The following is a 21429-nucleotide window of genomic DNA, read 5'->3' on the forward strand; positions in this document are numbered from 1 at the left end:
CTGTTTCATTAAATGTCATTCTCATTTACTGTTAGGGATTATGGAAATATCCTCCAGGAGTCTTTTTACCAGTAAAATGCATGTGATTAATTGTGTTGTTAAGCACTCTCTTGATTCCTGGTTAATTAAACATGAGTGTAAACAATATTGGAAAAGGACAGTTTTAACAAGTGTGTTTTTGGTTTGAAAGGAGAAAAGCTGATAAACTCAAATGATTTAATTTGTTGCTTATCAGGTAGAATTTCAAATGTCATGGGTTAGTCCCTAACTAAAATGAGTTTGTGCCATTTGGAGTCTGATAAGCAGGTTCTAAGGGATGGTTTATGAGATTAGCAGAAGCTTGTTTAAATACGAAACAAATTATGGTTCAATAGCTGTTTTTAAGTAAATAAGAGTGCCTATACTGTTTCAATTACAGAAATTAAAACAAAATCTTCTCTCCAGTTCAAATGGCATAAGTTGCCACTAATTTGTTCAACAAATGAATGGTATGGATAGTGGTGAGAAAGGTGGAAATTATGGTAAAAATATATGAAAAAAATCTTGGTGTTAAGAAGAAAGCTCCTGATATTCTCTCTAAGGTGTAATTGTTGGGCTCAGAATCCAGCTAAAGAATGGTGACAAGCTCATTTCCATCTACATCTCATCACAGAATCATAGAAGTGTTATAGGGCAGAAGAAGGCCAGTTGGCCCATCCTGTCCAGATGATTAGCTAATTTATTTATTAGCCAAACTCACCACATTTCTGTCTAGCTACTAATTCTCCTCTCCTTCCCTGAGAAATTAGAGGGTACCAATTCCTCCCATGAAAACCTGATTGATTTCCTGGTGGCAGCCATTTGCTTCTCTGGGCCTTCATACTACTGGATCTTCATCACTCTTTCCCTGCATGCTCTATGGACACCGTCCTCTCTTACTCTTCATCCGTACAAGTGGGCAACCCTAAGCCATATCATCATGGCTGTTTTTGTACCAACTCATACACCATCTTAGTGCTTTGGGACTTCACTTTGAGCTCAGGGACACTTGTGACTGGCATGCTTCTGCCAGGTTGTTTTGCACAGAGAGACATACTTCCAACTTATACATCTGCATGGGATGCATCTTATAGGTCTTACTTTTGTTCATTTTCACTAACTTTGCATTTACTTGGAGGCTGCCGTCCAATCTGCTTGGCATGAGGTTTCAGTGCATAGACTGAGCAGTGGTAACCTACAGGCTGTCAACCTTTGTGGCTTGCATTTCATTTTACCACAGAGGGTGAGGCTAAGAGTTTGTTGGGGTTTGGATCATTCAACAGTAAAGGAATTGGATATGTTTCTGTATGGCATTGGACCACGTCAATATCATATCGACAGCATGTGCTAGCACTTATGTTGCAAAAAGCACCAAATATCTTTCAAGCAAATGGCAATGACTGAAAGACAAAGGGAACCCCAGTCCGTAGTGGGTTCAAAGGGGACTGCAATCAGTTAGAGGTTGCTGCCATAGTCTGTCAAGAGACTAATATGATTCCAGTTAAATGACTATGGTTGGTTACAGTCAGTCAGGCACTTTACTCCTACCAGTGTCTGGAGATCTGTATTCTTGCAGTCTGTGGATTGGGACATGGTCAGTCCTACAGGTCAAGTGTAACCAGTTTGGGGATTACTCAGTGTCATTCTTGGCTTTATGGAGCTATCAGTCCAGCTGTGGGACATTTGCAATTGGGGCTGTCCTGCCAAGTCAGTCTCGTGTGGAATGGATCATAATCATGAATGATTGGAGGTTTTTCAGGAACCAGTCTGTGGAGTCCTGGGGAAAATGAGAAGCTTAAATCTGAGTCTGAAATTCATTAAAACATAGAAACTAGGAGCAGGTGTAGGCCATTCAGTCCTTCCATCCAGCTCTGCAATTCAATATGATCCTTGACCATTCCTTATGCCAGATTCCTGCTTTTGCTCTATATCCCATGATGCTTTTAGTACTGACAACATTGTTCAACCAATACCTTATGAACCGGCACTATCGTTGGACCATCAAATATTATTTACTTCAAAATACCGCAAGGTTTACTGTATTATTCTGTCAAATTGCTATAGTTTTTGAAAATGTATTTTCTTCAATGGCAACACTTAAATGACCACGTGAAGTTTTTTTTTAGATTACATTACAGTGTGGAAACAGGCCCTTCGGCCCAACAAGTCCATACCAACCCGCCGAAGCGCAACCCACCCATTCCCCTACATTTACCCCTTACCTAACACTACGGCCAATTTAGCATGGCGAATTCACCTGACCTGCACATCTTTGGACTGTGGGAGAAAACCGGAGCACCCGGAGGAAACCTACGCAGACACGGGGAGAACGTGCAAACTCCACACAGTCAGTCGTCTGAGGCGGGAACAGTTGATTCAAGTCAATGTCTCCTCAAATACCATCTGTCTGAGCAGTCAGTTGAGGGGAGAGTAAGAAGGCTCTTTACCGCTAAGTTTTATTTAAGGCAAAGTTGCATTATTAATTCAGTGATTTATGATGTAAATAAAGTATAACAGTGAGATGTCTCCTTGCTGCTTTACACTACCTAGTGTGTATTTTTACATCATGTGGACCTCTTGATTATCTGGAATATTTGATCAACTGGCACACACCTGGTCCCATTGGGCATGGTTAATAAACTGACTTTGCTGTATCTTAAGACTTGAAATGGGTCACTGACAGATGATTTCTAATCAAAGGGGCAATATAGCAAAGAATGATGCAATCTCATCTAGCACAGCAGGGAGGAGAAGCTCAGGGGGTTCAGAGTTTCACAAGTGACAACCACTTTGACCTCTCCATGAGGAGAGTGTATAAGCAACAAGGACATGGTGATTTGCAAAGTCATAGGCTCGGGGGTAATTTAGGAGCATCAAAGTTTTCTATCAAGCTAGATAGTCATTGGAAACACTGGGACAGTAACATGACTATTAACATGAAGAATACAGGAGAGCTTTCTTTATCCCAGGTGTAGCCTGCAAGACACAAAGTTGGAAACCTTACCCTCTATGTACAAAACTCAACTGTGTAGCAATGAGAACCAAAATGCCCACCATCACATACAGAGTGAGAGTGGTAAGTTATTGTGTTTCTCTTCAGGAGCACTGTGTAATTCTTTGAATTTGAGGCCTTGCCATCAGCAATTGCAATAATCCTGGATGCACTTGTTCAGTAGCACTACCCATCTGGCATCAAATTGCAATTCATTGGCAGGTCATCAACAGAAAAGGCTTCCAATGCCACCATTTTCAATTTATGTATGACTATTAACACCAGTGCCAGACATCCTGCGAGCTTCCAAAACTCCCCGACGTGAGAGAATTAACAAATCCTGCCTACTTCCAAGGTTATCAGGCTGTACCAAGATAGCTGATGGTCAACAAGGGTACCCCTTCCAAACATGGCCGATGTCACCTTTACAAAATCATCAGACTGCCACAGAAAGAAAATAAGGCACTGTACGTGCTTCCACAAGTGCCCATAGTAGAACAGACCATGTGGTTCCTTAAGATGAGACTTGATGCCTGGAATACACTGGCAGAGCCTTCCAGTACAGCCCCTGTGGCATGCTGTACTTTTCACAATTGGAGCTGACAAAGGGATATCCTGGTGCTGAGAAAATAGGGGATCAACAGCAATCTTCTGAGGATGAAGATGAGAATGAAGATTAGGATGTTGACCAGAAGTGACTTCTAAGAGAGCAGGATACACCAGCATAAGAAGTCAGATTGTAACTAATTGAAACCTGTTTCCAATCAGAATGAGTTGGATTTGTACTTCCTTTCATTATAGGACTTCTTGTTGATTATCTGTCAAGCAGTCCCTGGAAGCTGAAAGTACATATGAAGATGATTATTTTTTCACGTTTGATCATTTTTGCCACGTTACTATTTTATCTGTTTGATTGTATTCTCGGGTATCTTTGTGATCACTTTTAAGTATCTGCAAATTACATGTTCCACTGACTAGTAGGGAGAAAGCAGCAGTCAATGAGACAAGCATTAAAATCACATGGTACTGAGGTTAGGTTGCTTTTATGGCTTCAGTCAGTGGGTAATATCAGTGTTGTGTAGTGAGGTCTCTCATGATAGGCAGCAGGTTGAGTGCAATCCTGAGGCACTTCCACCTCTCCATCATTGGTTAGCCTTCAAAGTTTCAGAGTTCACAAAGATGCTAAATTTCCCTGAAATGCTTGAATATTCTGTAGGATAGTGTTTAACCAGAAAATGTAGCATTTTGTGTAGCTTCTTCCAGTAGACCAATGTACTATGGACAGTGGGCATGTGAATTCTCCATTATACACCTCCCAGCCTTGAATGGCAGAGAACTCCCTCAAAAAGCTGATAGAATAAATTGTGTGCTGTTCTTGTGTGCGCACTTTAGGAAGGATGTCATTGCACTCGAGAGGGTGCAAAGAAGATTTACTAGGATGCGGCCTGGGCTGGAGGGTCTGAGTTATAAAGTAAGATTTGATAGGTTGGGTTATTTTCCTTGGAGAATTAAGGGTGAGAGGGAATCAGATAAATGTGTATAAGATTATAAGATGTACAAGATAGGAAGACACTTGTACTCTTAGCAGAGGGATGTAACTGGGAGCCATAGATTAAAGGCAAAAGGGAGAAGGCTAAGAGAACAGTTGAGAACTTTTCTCACTTAGAGAGTGGTGGGAGTCTATAACTCATGAATGGATAGTTGAGTCAGAAACTCTTTCAACATTAAAATTGTATTTAGGTATTCACTATGTTGCCATAGCCTCCAGAGCTGTGGATCATGATATTAGTGTTGTCAGATCATTGATGCCCAGCATGGCCTCCTCCTGTGCTGTAAATGTTTGAGTGTGTAAGTAACTTTGCATTAGGAATGTGTGGACTCATTACTGATTCCATGGTATCACTCACAAGTGTGGATGATTTATGTGGATAGCACATAAAATCTAGTTGTGCAGGAAGATCATAGCCTAAACACAATCCCTGATCATTGTGCTTGGCTTCAGTGTTGTCCACATTAAAGTACAGTGCCTGGGCTGCAGGTAACAAAGTCAAGTTTCAAGGATCTGTCATGTCTGATGGTATCTGCAGTCAAGGAGCCAACTGATGCTAGCTGTGAGAAATGAGCAATGCTTGGCCATTATAACTTCTTGCATCTTCAGAATGTTTTAAGAGGCTATGCATCTCTTGACCAGGTGTGAGTTCACCAGGTCTGACAATGACAATGTCACATTTTAAGCATGAAACTCATTGTACATTTACTGAAGTGCAAGAAGCTGTACAACTAACTGTCACCCATTCCACCAATGTGAGCTCAGTAAGTTCTTTTTAAAATAATCTTTCCTTCCCACTACATCTATATGCAGTTCCTCCTCTACAGCTGGAGACAGCTTGTGCAAGTTAAGAATGAGTTAGCACTGTGTTAATAGGAAATCAACGCAGCATAACACGCAATCTGACCAGAATGGTTGCCCATTGCATTCTCCGTGTCCTCACATGAGTGGTTGCACTCATTTCTGACTGATTAAACATTTTCTTCTCATATGATGTGAGGAACTTTGCATCTGCCACACTGCATCTGATCTTCAGCTTCTTAGGCTGGTTGTGAGACATATTTTTCTGTAATGAGGCAAAAGGAGGGTTGACTATGAAGAAAGTGAATGGAGAATGGTTAGTTGTGAAGCAGGAGCAGAAAAGGTCACCACTGAATGAGTAGGAAGTGCAGAGGGCAGAAGGGGTTAATACATTGAGATGATCATTTGGGTGACAGCTGTTTAGTGCCCAGTGGAGCACTCCAGAGTGAAATGCGTTGCCTAATTTGCAGGGTCTGAAGTGGGGTGTAGTTGGGTGTAAATATGGCACCAGCAATGTGACCTTCATAACGTCCTGGCTGTGATGAGTGTGTCCATCTCTCTTGCTGTTTGACTCCATGAGATGGACACTGAAGAGGCTGGTTGCAAATCAATGAAATGAAAAGCAGAAGACCACGTGATAAAACCTGACATGGATTATGGTGAACTGACCGGACTCGATAAAGCACTTTGCCAAAAAATGGGAAAATTCACTCTAATGAGTCTTTAAAGAATGGAATAATTTTAACCTAGAGCTGCCTTTTATGCCCTACATTTCATAAAAATAAGTCACAAGGTTCAATTTTGTCAGGAATTGCTCTATGCACCCACACAGTCTAAAAAAAAGAGTGCTTCTGAATATCTAGGCCCAATGAACCTACATTTGCTCTGCTACTGGATGACCAAATAGCTGTATGCTTCCAATAAATAATTAACAAATACTGAAAAACCTTTTGCTAGAATATTATTGGAACTAGTTACAAATTTTTGTTTGAAATACTGATTAGACATTCTTTTAACTTTCCTAATTCTTGAACCCTGTGAATATTATGCAACTTAATTTTTAAAATATTTTTTGTATTGTGCAACAACTGAAAATTGAGCTTCTGACTTCAGTTAAATGGCATTGAAGATAATTCAGATTGAGTGCTTAAAACACAACTGGACAGTTTTGAATTGAAGTAAAACATTCACAGTATGTAAGAAAGATTAAATATAGTGTACAAGATGATTAGGGGGTTAGATAGGGTTGACAGTGTGAACCTTTTCCCGCGTATGGAGTTGGGTATTACAAGGGGGCATAGCTTTAAATTAAGGGGGGGTAGATATAGGACTGAAGTTAGGGGTAGGTTCTTCACTCAGCGAGTCGTAAGTTCATGGAATGCCCTGCCAGTAGCAGTGGTGGACTCTCCCTCTTTATGGGCATTTAAGCGGGCATTGGATAGGTATATGGAGGATAGTGGGTTAGTATAGGTTAGGTGGGCTTGGATCGGCGCAACATCGAGGGCCAAAGGGCCTGTACTGCGCTGTATTCTTCTATGTTCTATGTTCTATATGAGATGTGAATGTGAATTGACATTTTCCAAGTAAGTGATGTCACATCGGGGTTGGTAAAATATTTTGTTTTCCCTTATTCACTTTTCTTAATGGATTTATGGTTTAAATGAAATATGTTGCTCTCTCTATATATATGTCTGGCATACTGTAAAGGAAAACATGTTCAAACATAGGTTGATTATTATTCATCAGGTCATTATTTATTATTCAGCATTATGTCAAAATTAGTTAACTTTTATGAAGGGAAAATAAAGGTCACTGCGTTTAAGATGAAAACACATTTTACAAAAGAAATATAAGCAAATGTTTTGTTCGAACAAATAGCCTGCACTATTTATTCTGCTTCCTATCATTCTTGGTTTGTACTCTTTGGTTTTAAGATAAGCAGCAGAACTTACCAAATGACAGCACATCAGTTTGAGCGTGCACATAAAATATATGCACTAATCAATTAAAGTACCCTTTCCAGAAACAGTGACAACAATCATATCAAAGCAGCCATTACTGACATAAAGCTAATGTATTTTGACCATATAATAAGGAAGGTTGAATCCAATTACTGCACTTATGCAGACTCTGTGCTGAAATAAATGGCAAGGTAATCAATGGACTGGGAGACTTGCCAAGCTGCAGGCTAATTGAAGTAAACAAAGACTGTCATTTGCATCTGAGCAAATAGTCCACAGCAGATGTAGTTATTGTGTCCTTTAATAGAACATTGGTTTTCTGCAACATCTGTTGGCATGGGAGACAGGAATTCACTTAATAGTGAATTATTTTACATGCATCCTTTTGTTTAAGCAGTAGAGAATACAAATAAAGCAGAACAGTCATGATGTTTGTTTGGATATTTGATTTATTTTAAAGTTTGGGAGACTTGTTCATTAGAGCATATTCCTATAAGGTTCCTAGTGAAACAAGCAGAGTTCACCTATGTGCTGATGTCACAAGCTTCCTTTCCAGCACACGCATTTCTATAAGTTATCACATGATTCATCTCTACAGATCTATTTTTGGCTTTGTAGGGTTATTGTAGGGATTTAAAGTTGAAATAATCCCCAAGCATGAACTAAAATTTTGCACCATATGACTTGGTTTAAAAAAATAATAAAAAGATCAAAGATACTTCGCAAATCTAAACAAAGTATTGCATTAGAAAACTGTAAGCTCATTTGACGATCAGTTTTGCAATTATGAAGTTTCTAAAATTATTACATTATAGGTCAGTAGCCTTAAATTTAGGATGATCTGTCCTGCAGTCTGCCTTTCAGTAAGCTAGAGTAGTTTGGTTTTTGCAGATCAAAGGAAGTCTTTGAATGTTCTACTGAGGTTTATATTTAGAGACAACAGTAGCTGACTCTGAGATGACAATAAATAGATTCTGTAGCCCAAAGTTTTGGCAAGATAGTATAGTAAAAAAAAACTACATCAGGCAAACTAGCAGGAAACTTGTCACCAGGATACATGAACACCAACAGGTCATCAAAAGTCACGATCCACAGTCAGTAGCTTCCATACATACAGACAAAGAAGGACACCACTTTGACTGGGACAACTGGGATTCCTGAAGAAGGGCTCATGCCCGAAACGTCGATTCTCCTGCTCCTTGGATGCTGCCTGACCTGCTGCGCTTTTCCAGCAACACATTTTCAGCTCTGATCTCCAGCATCTGCAGTCCTCACTTTCTCCCCATTTAAATCACTAGCTGTCTTCCCTAAAGTGAAGCTTTGACATTCATTTCTGAGTGACAAAAAGCCCTTCAAGAGACCTTTCCATGCTGAGTGTAGGTTCACAACATTTACAATTATATTATCATGCATGTGAACTGCATACAGTATACACGTATGTGGTGTGCAAATGCTGGTATCGACAATGTTATTAATCTGCACAATTGGGGATAGGCATTTCTGTGGTACAAAAGTGATCATGGGTGATATTAAAAGAGGCACATGTACAGGCTACAATGTTGTGGCCAACACAAGACATCCTAGTGTGCAAAGAGACACTGAACAGTAAGTATTATGCATGATTCTCTAATCTGTAATGATGCCTTTCCTGAGTGATGTTGAACTGGAGGAGAAGGGTTTAATGCTAGTACAGTACTTGTAGTCTGCTGCTATCTCTTTTCATCATGCAATGCCTGGTGATAGTTCAACAGATTTATTTGGAAGTGCTAGCTTTTGGTGCGCTGCTCCTTCATCAACTACCTACCTGATGAAGTCCACCACCGGCACCCCCTCATCATCTTTGCATCATGAACAAGGGAAAATTCATCAAAATGACCTCCTATGTCAAACTGCTAACTAAAGTCATTCCAAGTACCGTACCCCTGGGCTTGTTGGAAATTCAACATACCTCAATCTATGAAGGAGCACACACAGCTGTTATTTGTAAAGGATGTGATATTAACTGTTCTCGTTGCTAAGCACCGTTCTGTTCCTTATTTGCCTGACGTGGGTTCTAGCACCATAAGAAATAGGAACTGGAATAGGCTTTGCCATTCAGTTGGACAATGACTGATCCGATACTCCTCATGTCCACTTTCCTACATTTTCCCCATAATCGTTGATTCCGCTAGTGATCAAGAATCCATTTATATCAGCCTTAAATGTACAGAAGGACTCTACCTTGACTGGCCTCTGTAGTAAGGAGTTCCAAAGACTCTCAATCCTCTGAGAAAAAAAAACCCCTTCATTCAATCTTAAATTGGTGTCCCTTTATTCTGAGACTATATACGCTGGTCCGAGACACTTGTATGAGGGAAAACATATTCTCAGCATTCACTCTATCAAGCCCCTTAAGAATCCTACATTTTTTAATGAGATGACATTCTCCTAAACTCCAGTGAGTAAAGACCCAACCTGTTAAGCTTTTGCTCATAAGATAATGAAACCATTGTTAATTGTTGGAAAAACCTATCTGGTTCACTAATGTCCATTAGGGAAGGAGACTGCCTGGTCTGTCCTTGCCTGGTCTGGCTACATATGAGCCCAGACCCACAGCAGTATGTTACAATTAGGGATAGGTATAAATGCTGGCCTAGCCAACGATGCCCACATCCTGTGAATGAATTAAAAACCCTCCATACCATATTATCCTAGTGAACTTTCTCTGAACTGCCTCCAATGAAATAGTATCTTTCCTTAAATAAGGGGAACAAAACTGCTCAGAATATTCCAGATGTGGCCACACTAGCACCATGTACAGACACAATAAGACTTTTCTACTCTTATGCTCCAGAAATAAGGACCTTGAAATAAGGGTCAAAAATCTGTTTGTTTTTATGATTACCTGCTGTACCTGTGTGCTAGCTTTCTGTGTACTCCCAAATCCCTTTGTGTTGCATCTTTCTCCTTAGGTGGAGGTAATGGTGTAATTTTATTAGTGCCGGACTGTTAAAGAGTCCTAGATAATGTTCTGGGAAAGTGAGTTGGAATCCTGCCACAGCAGATGGTAGAATATGAATTCAATAAATATCTGGAATTAATAGTTGAATGAATGCATTGTTGATTGTTGGAAAAACCCATCTGGCTCACTAAGGTCCTTTAGGGAAGGAACCTGCCATCCTTACCTGGTCGGGCCTATATGTGACTATAGACCCATAGCAATGTGGTTGACTCTTAACTGCCCTTTGGACAATTAGGAATGGGCAATGAATGCTGCCTAGTCAACGATGCCTTCATCCCATGAATGAATGAAGTAACAAAAACCTCCATTTAAATAATTCTGTTTTTTTTTTGTTTTCCCTTATAAAATGAACACCTTCACATTTTCCCGTATTATACTCCATTTGCCAACTTTAGTCCACTTACTCAACCTATTAATATAGAACATGAAACAGCACAAGAAAAGGCCCTCGGCCCACCGTATCTGTACTGACCATTCTAAACTAATCTAATTTGCCTGAAAATAGTCTTTATCTCTCTAGACCCTGCCTGCTCAAGTGTCTGTCTAACTGCTGTCTAACTGCCTCTTAAATGTTGCTATTGTACCTGCATCTACTACCCCCCCGCCCCCGGCAGCACGTTCCAGGCACATACCATCCTCAGTGTAAAAAAAACTTGCCATACACATCTCCTTTAAAATTTCCCCTCCCTCACCTTAAACCTATGCCTCCTAATGCTTGACTTTGGGAAAAAGACCCTGCCAATTTACTCCATCCATGCCTTTCATAATTTTATATACTTCTATCAGGTCTTCAGTGATTTAACCTTAACTCTAATCCTTAATCCTACTTGCCAAGGACATTTCATGACCCTCTTTGCCATCCTAATTCCTTGTTTCCTTTCTGCTTCCTTTATATTCCTCAAAACTCCTGTCTAATTTCAATTTCCTAAACTTACGTATTTCATTTTTCTTTTTGACTATTTATACAGTCATAGAGTCATAATCTTTCAATATCTCCTGTCATCCAAAGTTCCCAAATCTTGCCATTCTTATCGTTCATCCTCACAGGAACATGCTGGTCCTGAACTCAAGACTCCCACATGTCAGATGTGGGTTTACCCTCAAACAGCTGTCCCCAATCTAAAGTCTCCAATTCCTGACTAATATTCTTGTAATTAGCCTTCCCTCAGCTGAGCACTTTCACTTGAGAACAGTGTTTGATAACACTTGGAGGAAGCGCTGAGGGTAGCAAGGTTGCAAAATGTACTCTGGGTGGGGAATATTTCCATCCACCACCAAGAGTGGCCCAGCAGCCACATTACTGTTCAAACTGGTTGGATCCTAAAGGGTATAGCTGCTAGATTGAATCGAACCCAGCCAATTACCATTCAATTGGCCTAACGTCGATCATCGATAAAGTGAAGGAAGGTGTCATCAGCAGTGTTATCAAATAACTCCTGCTCAGCAATAACCTGCACAGTGACACCCAATTTGGGTTCTGCCAAGACCACTCAGCTCCTGACCTCATTCAAACATGGATAAAAGAGCTAAATTCCAGAGATAAGGGAACAACAGCCTTTCACATCAAGGCTGCATGTTACCAAGTGTGGCATCAAGAAGCCTTAGTAAAACTGGAATCTGTAGATTTCGGGCAAACTCTCTGCTGGTTGGAGTCATATCTGGCAGATAGCAAGATGGAGGTCAGTCATCCCAGTCCAGGGCAGCTTTGCAGAAGTTCCTCAGGATAGTGTCTTAGGCCGAAACATCTTTAGCTCCTTCATCAATCTATCATAAGGTCGAAAGCAGGGATGTTTGACAATGATTGCACCATGCTCAGCATGATTCCTGACTCCTCAGATACTGAAGCAGGCAATGTTCAAATGCAACATGATCTGGATAATATCTAGGCTTGGGCTGACAAGTAGCAAGTAACATTAATGCCACACAAATACCAGGCAATGACCACCTTCAATAAGAGATAATCTAACCATTGAACCTTGGCATTCAATGGTGTTACCATCACAGAATCCCCGCTATCAATGTCCTGGAGGCTTCCATTGATCAGAACTCAAATATTGCTCTTGACTCCAACAGCAAGTTGGAGATTAGGAATACTGCGGTGAGTAACTCAACTCCAGACTCGCCAAAACCTGTCCACTATACACAAGGCATAAGTCAGGAGTGTGATGGAATACTCCCCACTTGCCTGGATGGGTGCAACTCCAACAACGCTCAAGAAGCTTGACACCATCTATGACAAAGCAGCTCACTTGCTTGGCATCACATCCACCAGTGTCCATTCCCTCTACTTCCAACAGTCAGTATCAGCAGTGTGTACCATCTACAAGATGTACTGTAGAAAGTCATCAAAGATTCATAGACAGTGCCTTTCAACCCACAACCACTTCCATATTTAAGGATAGTGCCCATAAGTATATAGGAACACCACCACCTCCAAGTTAATCTCCAAGTCACTCACCATCCTGATTTGGAAATATATCATCATTCTTTCACTGTTCCTGAGTCAAAATCATGGAATTCCCTCCCTAAGGGCATTGTGGGTCTACCTACAACATATGGACTACAGTGTTTCAAGAAGACAGCTCATCACTTCCTTCTCAAGGGCATTTAGGTTTGGGCAATAAATGCTGGCCAGCCAGCGACATCCACATCCCATGTACAACAAAAAAAATTACTCTCATCTATAACTATCTTAAAATTTACAGAATTTTGATCACTGTTTTCAAAATGCTCCCCCATTGAATATCTCTTTGTAAACTGTTTATACTCCTCTTGCAACTTACCTGTCAAAATATTTTAGTGTTGTCTACAAATTTGCCCTTCCTCTAGTTTTTGGACCCTCCTACCTTGGGAAAAGACCTTGTCTGTTCACCCGATCCATACCCCTCATGATTTTATAAACCTCTATAAAGTCAGCTCTCAGTTTCCAATGCTCCAGGGAAGATAGCCCCAGCCTCGTCAACCTCTTGCTATGACTTAAACCTTCCAACCCTGGCAACATTCCTCAGTGTGTTCTCTCTGTTAATAAGTGCACCTATCAGTTATTCATACCCATCATCTAAACTTCCAGTGGTAATAGGATCACTGAGCCATAACAACCTGTTTATAGGATAATTCAGATACATTTGCTTAAAATGAAATAATTGAGCTGAATTTTTTGAGATTAATGTATTAATGTCAAAATTGTAGCAACTCACTTCTAAAAGAGTGTTTTCAGTGATGCATGTAATACAGTACATGTAAATGTACGCACATTACGTATTCTTGTGATGAAGGCTGAAGTCCATATTGGGCAATGATAGACTTCAATAGGTCTAGATTTTGAGGGAGAAATTTGTTGATTTAAGTGATTCTGCGCAGATTGCATTACCCCTCTCTGAATACATACATTTTTGTCAATTTAGGAATCAGAGAAACATAGGAACAATTTCAACCACTAGGACTGGTTCAAAACTAAATAAAATAAATGCAGAACAAGTCTTTTACTGATTAGCAATGAAATGATAATGACATTAATGCCAATTAGAATCTTTTCAAGAGCATCTCATTACCATTAAGATATTACTCCTGCTAAGAAATACATTACTTCCAGAAAATCTGGCTAACTTCAACTACTTTGTGTCAAAATTTTTGATACAAGCTGAATTACAATTAGAGATGTACAGCAGGGAAACAGACCCTTCAGTTCTACTTGCCCATGGTGACCAGATATCCTAACCTCATCTAGTCCCATATGCCAGCATGGCCCATATCATTCTAAACCCTTCCTATTCATATACCCATCCTGTTGCCTTTTAAATGTTGTAATTGTACCAGCCTCCATTACTTCCTCTGGCAGCTCAATACATACACGCACCACCCTCTGCATGAAAAAGTTGTCCCTTACATCCCTTTTAAATGTTTCCCCTCCCACCCTTAACCTATGCCCTCTATTTCTGGACATCCCCACCCCAGGGAAAAGACCTTGTCTATTTACTACATCCATGTCCCTCATGATTTTATAAACCTCTATAATGTCACCCCTCAGCTCTGACAATCCAGGAAAAATAGCCCTAGCCTATGCAGCCTTGCCCTATAGCTCAAATCCTCCAACTCTGGCAACATCCTTGTAAATCTCTTCTGAACCATGATTAATCTTAAGAAATATTATATTTTCAAGTCAACATTTTACAACAATATTTGATAAATAATGCAAGTACCCAAATTGTGTTAATGAAATAGCAGACAAATAAATAGTTTGGGGATATGGAAGACATTATATACACCCAAAAAGATTTCTGCATTGAATGAACAGAACATTAATGCTTTCTGAAAGCATTTTCTTTATGCATCCATCATCTTAGTTAAACATAAAAGAACTGACAGAGTAAATTGATAAAATATAATATATTTTGTGTAATATTTATATTGTAATGTTGTACAAAATGTAGAGAACTCACTCAAGGCATGTCTAAATTTGTTGGGATTGTCGTCTTTTCTTGACTCATGTAACTTTCAAAGCGATGAATTCTTCAAGCTCTCTGCACAATTAGCGTGAAAAATGTAACAAATTGAGCTGGAGGAACTGCTCTTGTGTTTGCACAAAATCAAATAACACAGGGCCAATTTATTTCCTTTTCCTTCCTCATTTGGAATGCACTGTCTAATTCTGAATTATCCAGATGAACCTGTTCCTACTTTTACAATTGAAAACCTGAATCCTTCTAATCTGTAAGTTACTTTGTCTGTGACTTTCATGTTAGGGATGCGGTGATACAGAGAATGGGAAAGGTTTCCACTTTTTTGACCCAATGTTCATTTGACACATTGGTACATAGAATAATCACAACATATACGAAGCCCGTTTGGCTCACCTTAGCTGTGCTGGCCAGCTGAGGAGCAATTCATCTAAGTCGGCCTTCTGCTTTATCTCTGTAGCCCTGCGTTTCTTCCTGTTCAGATAATAATCTGATTCTCTTTTCAAATGACTCATCTAAATCTGCCCCATTGTACTTTCACATTGTATATTACAGATCCTAAACATCTACTGTGCGAAAGAAAGCTTTCCCCCTATCACCATTGTCTCTTTTGTCAATTATTTTAAACCTGTGCCTTCTGGTGCTTAAAAGCCTCCACCAGTGGCAATGTGATACAATGTAACATTTCCTCTATACTCTTGAAGCAATATGCAAAGATTTCCTCTGTGCTATGTTTGAGGAAATTATAAATTTGTTCTCTAATATGGTATTACAACCTTATTGAGTTTAACACCCTCAGTGGTGATGAAATGGAAATCTTTAAATAAAAAACACCTCTACTAGACCACAGTTATACATCCTAAAACAAGCCACCATTGTGCCTACAGTATTTGGGAAATTTATTTGTACATAATGCACTGGCTGGCTTGGGATAGTGTTGTGGTTGTGGTTTCTCCTATTAGCGCTTTCTTTCATTTTAATCTGTAACAACCATTAAACACTTTACATGAAGTATGGGATCAGAAGTGTGAACCTGAAATTGTGTGAATGTTTGGATCTGTAAGAGACACAGGTGTTATGAAGAAAAAAATACTAGGAAGAATTAACTTTGTAACTTTGAGGTGTTGGTTGAGTCAGAATGGCTATGTGTTTTTCCGCTGCCTGTTGCTTTGGAAGGAAATAGGAAATTTTACCACTCAGTCTTAAAGCAATGAATTAGACATACAAATAAATAACAGACTTCACAAATAAGTGGAGAAATTTTGTTGTCTGTTAAAAGAGACCTATGAGCTGCATTCTATCAATTATCTCACCAGGGAACAGAGAGCATAGACGGAGAGATTTGATGCTTTGAAGAGATAGTTTACATCCTGTATTCATGTTACTTATGGACTTAATGTGTTCAAATTCAGATCTCAGGAGGAAATAGCAAACTATTGATCAGTATGTGGTATAACTGACATATCTAGCTGAACTCCATGAATCTGAAGAGGTGATTTGATTGAAACCTATAAGATCCTGAGGGGTCTTGACAGTTGGATTTCATTCATTCATAAGATGTGGGCACCACTGGCTAGGCCATTTATTACCCATCCCAGACAGCAGTTAAGAGTCAACCACATCGCTGTGTTTCTGGAGTCACACGTAGGCCAGGGCAGGTGAGGATGGCAGATTTCCTTCCCTGAAGGACATTAGTGAACCAGATGGGATATTTTTTCCTGATAATCAGCAATGGTTTTGTGGTCACTATTAGAATCTTAGTTCCAGATTTTTTTTTCATTGAATTCAAATTCTATCACCTGCTACAGCAGGATTTGAACCCAGGATCCAGAACATTACCAAGGTCTCTGGATTAATAGTTTAGATCCGAGTGGTGCTGGAAAAGCACAGCAGGTCAGGCAGCATCTAAAGAGCAGGAAAATCGATGTTTCGGGCAAAAGCCTTTCATCAGGATGCTGCCTGACCTGCTCTGCTTTTCCAGTACCACTTTGATCTAAATTCTGGTTTCCAGCACCTGCAGTCCTCACTTTTGCCTCTCTGGATTAATAGTCTAGTGATGATACCACGAGGCAATCACCTCCCTTTTTGAATGTCAAAATGATTTTTCTTGTAGGCAAATCTAAAACTCAGAGCCACTGTTTCAAAATTAAGAGGTTTCTCATTTATGACAGGTGTAAAGAATATTTATTTTCCCCACAAGGATTATGAGTTTTTGGAACTCTCTTCCTCAAAAGATATTGGAAGCAAAATTCTTGAATATTTTTCAGGCAGAAATAGATAGGTTTTCAATTAGTAATGAACGTGGTGCCACTGTTTAAGAAAGGCGGTAAAGACAAGTCAGGGAACTATAGACCGGTGAGCTTGACCTCTGTGGTGGGCCAGTTGTTGGAGGGAATCCTGAGGGACAGGATGTACATGTATTTGGAAAGGCAAGGACTGATTCAGGATAGTCAACATGGCTTTGTGTGTGGGAAATCATGTCTCACAAACTTGATTGAGTTTTTTGAAGAAGTAACAAAGCAGATTGATGAGGGCAGAGGAGTAGATGTGATCTATATGGTCTTCAGTAAGGCATTCGACAAGGTTCCCCATGGGAGACTAATTAGCAAGGTTAGATCTCATGGAATACAGGGAGAACTAGCCATTTGGATACAGAACTGGCTCAAAGATAGAAGACAGAGGGTGGTGGTGGTGGTGGAGGGTTGTTTTTCAGACTGGAGGCCTGTGACTAGTGGAGTGCCACAAGGATCGGTGCTGGGCTCTCTACTTTTTGTCATTTACATAAATGATTTGGATGCGAGCAGAAGAGGTACAGTTAGTAAGTTTGCAGATGACACCAAAATTGGAGGTGTAGTGGACAGCGAAGAACCATGCCCTGAGTTCATCTGCCTTCCCTGTTAGGCCCCTTGCATTGAAATAAATGCAGTTTAATTTATTAGTCCTACGTTAACCCTGCCTGCCCTGACTGTTTGACTCACTTCTGTTCTCAGCTATACCCATCTCAGATCGATCTCTTTCCTCACTATCTCCCTGGGTCCCACCCCCCACCTTACTAGTTTAAATCCTCCCAAGCAGTTCTAGCAAATTTCCCTGCCAATATATTAGTCCCCTTCCAATTTAGATGCAATCTGTCCTTCTTGTACAGGTCACTTCTACCCCAAAAGAGATTCCAATGATCCAAAAATGTGAATCCTTCTCCCATACACCAGCTCCTCAGTCATGCATTCATCTGCTCTATCCTCCTATTCCTGCCCTCACTAGCTTGTAGCACTGGGAGTAATCCAGATATTACTACCCTTGAGGAATTCCTTTTTAAATTTCTGCCTAACTCTCTCTAATCTCCCTTCAGAATCTCAAACTTTTCCCTTCCTATATCGTTGGTTCCAATGTGGACAATGACCTCCTGCTGGCCCCTCTCCCACGTGAGAACCATTCTGCACCCTCTCTGAGACATCCTTGATCCTGGCACCAGGGAAACAACACACCATTCTGCTTTTTCTCTGCTGGCCACAGCAACGTCAGTCTGTACCTCTGACTACAGAATCCCCTAACACAATTGATCTCTTGGAAGCCGACGTACTCCTCGTTGCATTAGAGCCAGTCTCAATACCAGAAACTTGGCTGTTTGTGCTATGTTGCCCTGAGAATCCATCACCCCCTCCATTTTCCAAAACATCATACCTGTTTGAAATGGGTATATCCACAAAAGACTCCTGCACTAGTTGCCTATCTCTCTTAGCCTTCCTGGAGTTAACCCATCTATGTGACTGTATCTGAGAAATCCCCCCCTTCCTATAACTGCCATCCATCACATACTGTTGCTGTTGCAAATTACTCATCGCTTCTATCTGTCTCTCCAACTGATCCACTTTTGATCTGATAAGATTCGCATCCAACAGCATTTATGGCAGATATAATCCACAGTAACTCTTAAACTCTCTTTAAACTCCCACATCTGAATATATCACTGCAAAGGCCATTTTTGCTCCTTCACAATCTACAGACCCAGAAAATAACGCCGTCTTATTCCTCTACAAACACTGCCCCAGGTTAAATGAATAGCTATGGCTTATATTTTAAGTTTAATCAAGAGACTTATCTCCAAAAACATATAATCAAGAAAGAATCCACTATACTCACTACTGCAGCCTTTCTCTTGGACAGACTTAAAACAACGATTAACTTATCTGATTCTGTGCTGTGAACTTTGCCCAACAGTTCCTCCAAGATTAGTTGTGAATTTCACTGTTTGTTAATTTTCCCAGATGCACTCCTAAACTTGACCTGCTCTTGGGAAATAAGGCAGGGCAGGTGACTGAGGTGTCAGTGGGGGAGCACTTTGGGGCCAGTGACCATAATTCTATTCATTTTAAAATAGTGATGGAAAAGGATAGACCACATCTAAAAGTTGAAGTTCTAATTTGGAGAAAGGCCAATTTTGACGGTATTAGGCAATTGCATGCAATTCTGGTCTCCTTCCTATTGGAAAGATGTTGTGAAACTTGAAAGTGTTCAGAAAAGATCTGCAAGGATGTTGCCAGGGTTGGAGGATCTGAGCTACAGGGAGAGGCTGAACAGGCTGGGGCTGTTTTCCCTGGAGCGTCGGAGGCTGAGGGGTGACCTTATAGAGGTTTACAAAATTATGAGGGGCATGGATAGGATAAATAGACAAAGTCTTTTCCCTGGGGTTGGGGAGTCCAGAACTAGAGGGCATAGGTTTAGTGTGAGAGGGGAAAGATAAAGAATAGACCTAAGGGGCAACTTTTTCACGCAGAGGATGGTAGGTGTATGGAATGACCTGCCAGAGGAAGTGGTGGAGGCTTGTACAATTGCACCATTTAAGCGGCATTTGGATTGGTATATGAATAGGAAGGGTTTGGAGGGATATGGATGGGGTGCTGGCAGGTGGGACCAGATTGGGTTGGGATATCTGGTCGACATAGATGGGTTGGACCGAAGGGTCTGTTCCCATGCTGTGCATCTTTATGACGCTATGATAACTGAAAGGTTACTAGTGGTAGACAATCCATGGAGCAATCAGATCAGCTAGGATTTTACTGAATGGTGGAACAGGTTCAAGGGTGTGAGTGGCACACTCCTGCTTTTAATTTGTTTGAGACGGCAATTGAAAGGTGATCTCATCAGAGATAGGATTAAAGATCCTATTGTAAGCTGAGAAAGGAGAAAGTTTCTTTTCAGAAAGTCATTGATGTGTACAGAAACTTTGAAGTTGTTAATTATCAGCTGAAGCATGTTAGTGGGAGAATAAGGCTTTTACTGAGTGACAGTACAGACTGATTGAGAACAATATACTGGAGAAATATAACAAATATTTGCAGAAGTGCTGGCAGAAAGATCAAGACCAGAAAGCAGGATATAGATATCACAGAGGTTATTACAAACAGGGAAAAAAAGAGAGGATGTTGAGCAAGGGGAAAGTAATACTCTAACTACAGGATGCTGTGTCACTTTGCACAAGCAGTTTAGCTAGAAAGAAGCAATGTCAGTTGATGATACTGATGAATAACTTTGTATCATACAACATGTTGGCATCATAAGGTCCAAAGGTGGTAAACAGCTTGTGCCTGCTAGAATGATATCTGGTGAATGAGAACATTGAATGAACATGAAGTGTCAGCAAGCTATCAGTGCTTGTGTAATGTCATGACCTTCTCAGATTTGTGAGAAGTGGCTCAACCTGGTGACCCAAAATGAAGATGAAGTTCAGGGTATATAATGGAATGATATTCATCCCAAAAGAACAACTGCAGCTGCAAAAATAATGCAATGTGAAAAACGAAGGTGTGGATTTCCAAATAGTAGATGTTAATCATTCATCTCATCACACACTAAGTCCACCCATCTCAACTGAAGTAACTATAAAATATAAACTTGTATCTTACATGTGCCAGAAGAAATTTGCAGCATATTGCAGGCCATTAAGACATTTATAATTCATCAGATCCATGAACATTACAAAGATTTTGTATAGGTCTTCGAAATCTTCCTGCTGAATATCATCTCAAAGTTAATTGAGAGTGTGAGACAACTTCAGCATCCACCAATGAGAGTTCCAGCTGCTCTCAAGTTCAGCCTGAAAGACAAGAGAGAACAGCAGGAGAAGAAAAAATTAATCAAGAAAGTAAAACTCCTACCAATTTTATTAGCAAGTTCGCTGCTAGAGTTGTGCAGTCCTTGGGGGCAGAACAAAAAGCATGAGAATCAAACAACCAGTGATGAAAAATTAGTTCTGATGTACTACTGAATTGTCAATATAGAAGTCACTTTGCAGTTTTATGCCAGTGAGACAGTACTTGGGATGGCATAGTGGCTCAGTGGTTAGCACTGCTGTCTTGTAGTGCTAGCGACCCAGGTTGGATTCCAACCTCAGGTGACTCTCTCTGTGGAGTTTGCATGCTCTCCGGGTGTCTGCGTAGGTTTGCTCCGGTTTACTAGTACAGTCCAAAAATGGGCAGGTTAGGTGGATTGGCCATGCTAAATTGCCCGTTGTGTCGAGAGGTGTTTTTGGCTGGATGTATTAGCCATCTGAAATGTGGATTATAGGATGGGGGGGGGGGGAGGGGGGGGGATAGGGGTAGACTTGCTGGGCTAAATGACCTGCTTCCACACTGTGGGGATTCTATGATTCT

General features: G+C 40.5%; 1 protein-coding gene across 7 annotated transcripts in view; it reads right to left on the reverse strand.

Annotated features, from left to right (window-relative positions):
- The window catches only part of LOC122556701 (uncharacterized), a 270756-nt gene that overhangs the window by 33406 nt on the left and 215921 nt on the right, over positions 1 to 21429 (reverse strand). For 2 of the 7 annotated variants that reach the window (XR_015759760.1, XR_015759759.1), the window contains exon 8: positions 20683 to 20873. The gene's annotated coding sequence lies outside the window, so the exon portion shown is untranslated. Of the gene's footprint in view, positions 1 to 3741; positions 3850 to 14381; positions 14843 to 20682; positions 20874 to 21429 lie in introns of those variants that run through there. The other 5 variants (XR_015759761.1, XR_015759771.1, XR_015759758.1 and 2 more) reach the window with 5 other exon arrangements.

This window comes from Chiloscyllium plagiosum, unplaced genomic scaffold (assembly GCF_037043375.1).
Source record: "Chiloscyllium plagiosum isolate Xiang-an unplaced genomic scaffold, Cpla_swu_hap1 HiC_scaffold_16, whole genome shotgun sequence".
Lineage (NCBI taxonomy): Eukaryota > Metazoa > Chordata > Chondrichthyes > Orectolobiformes > Hemiscylliidae > Chiloscyllium > Chiloscyllium plagiosum.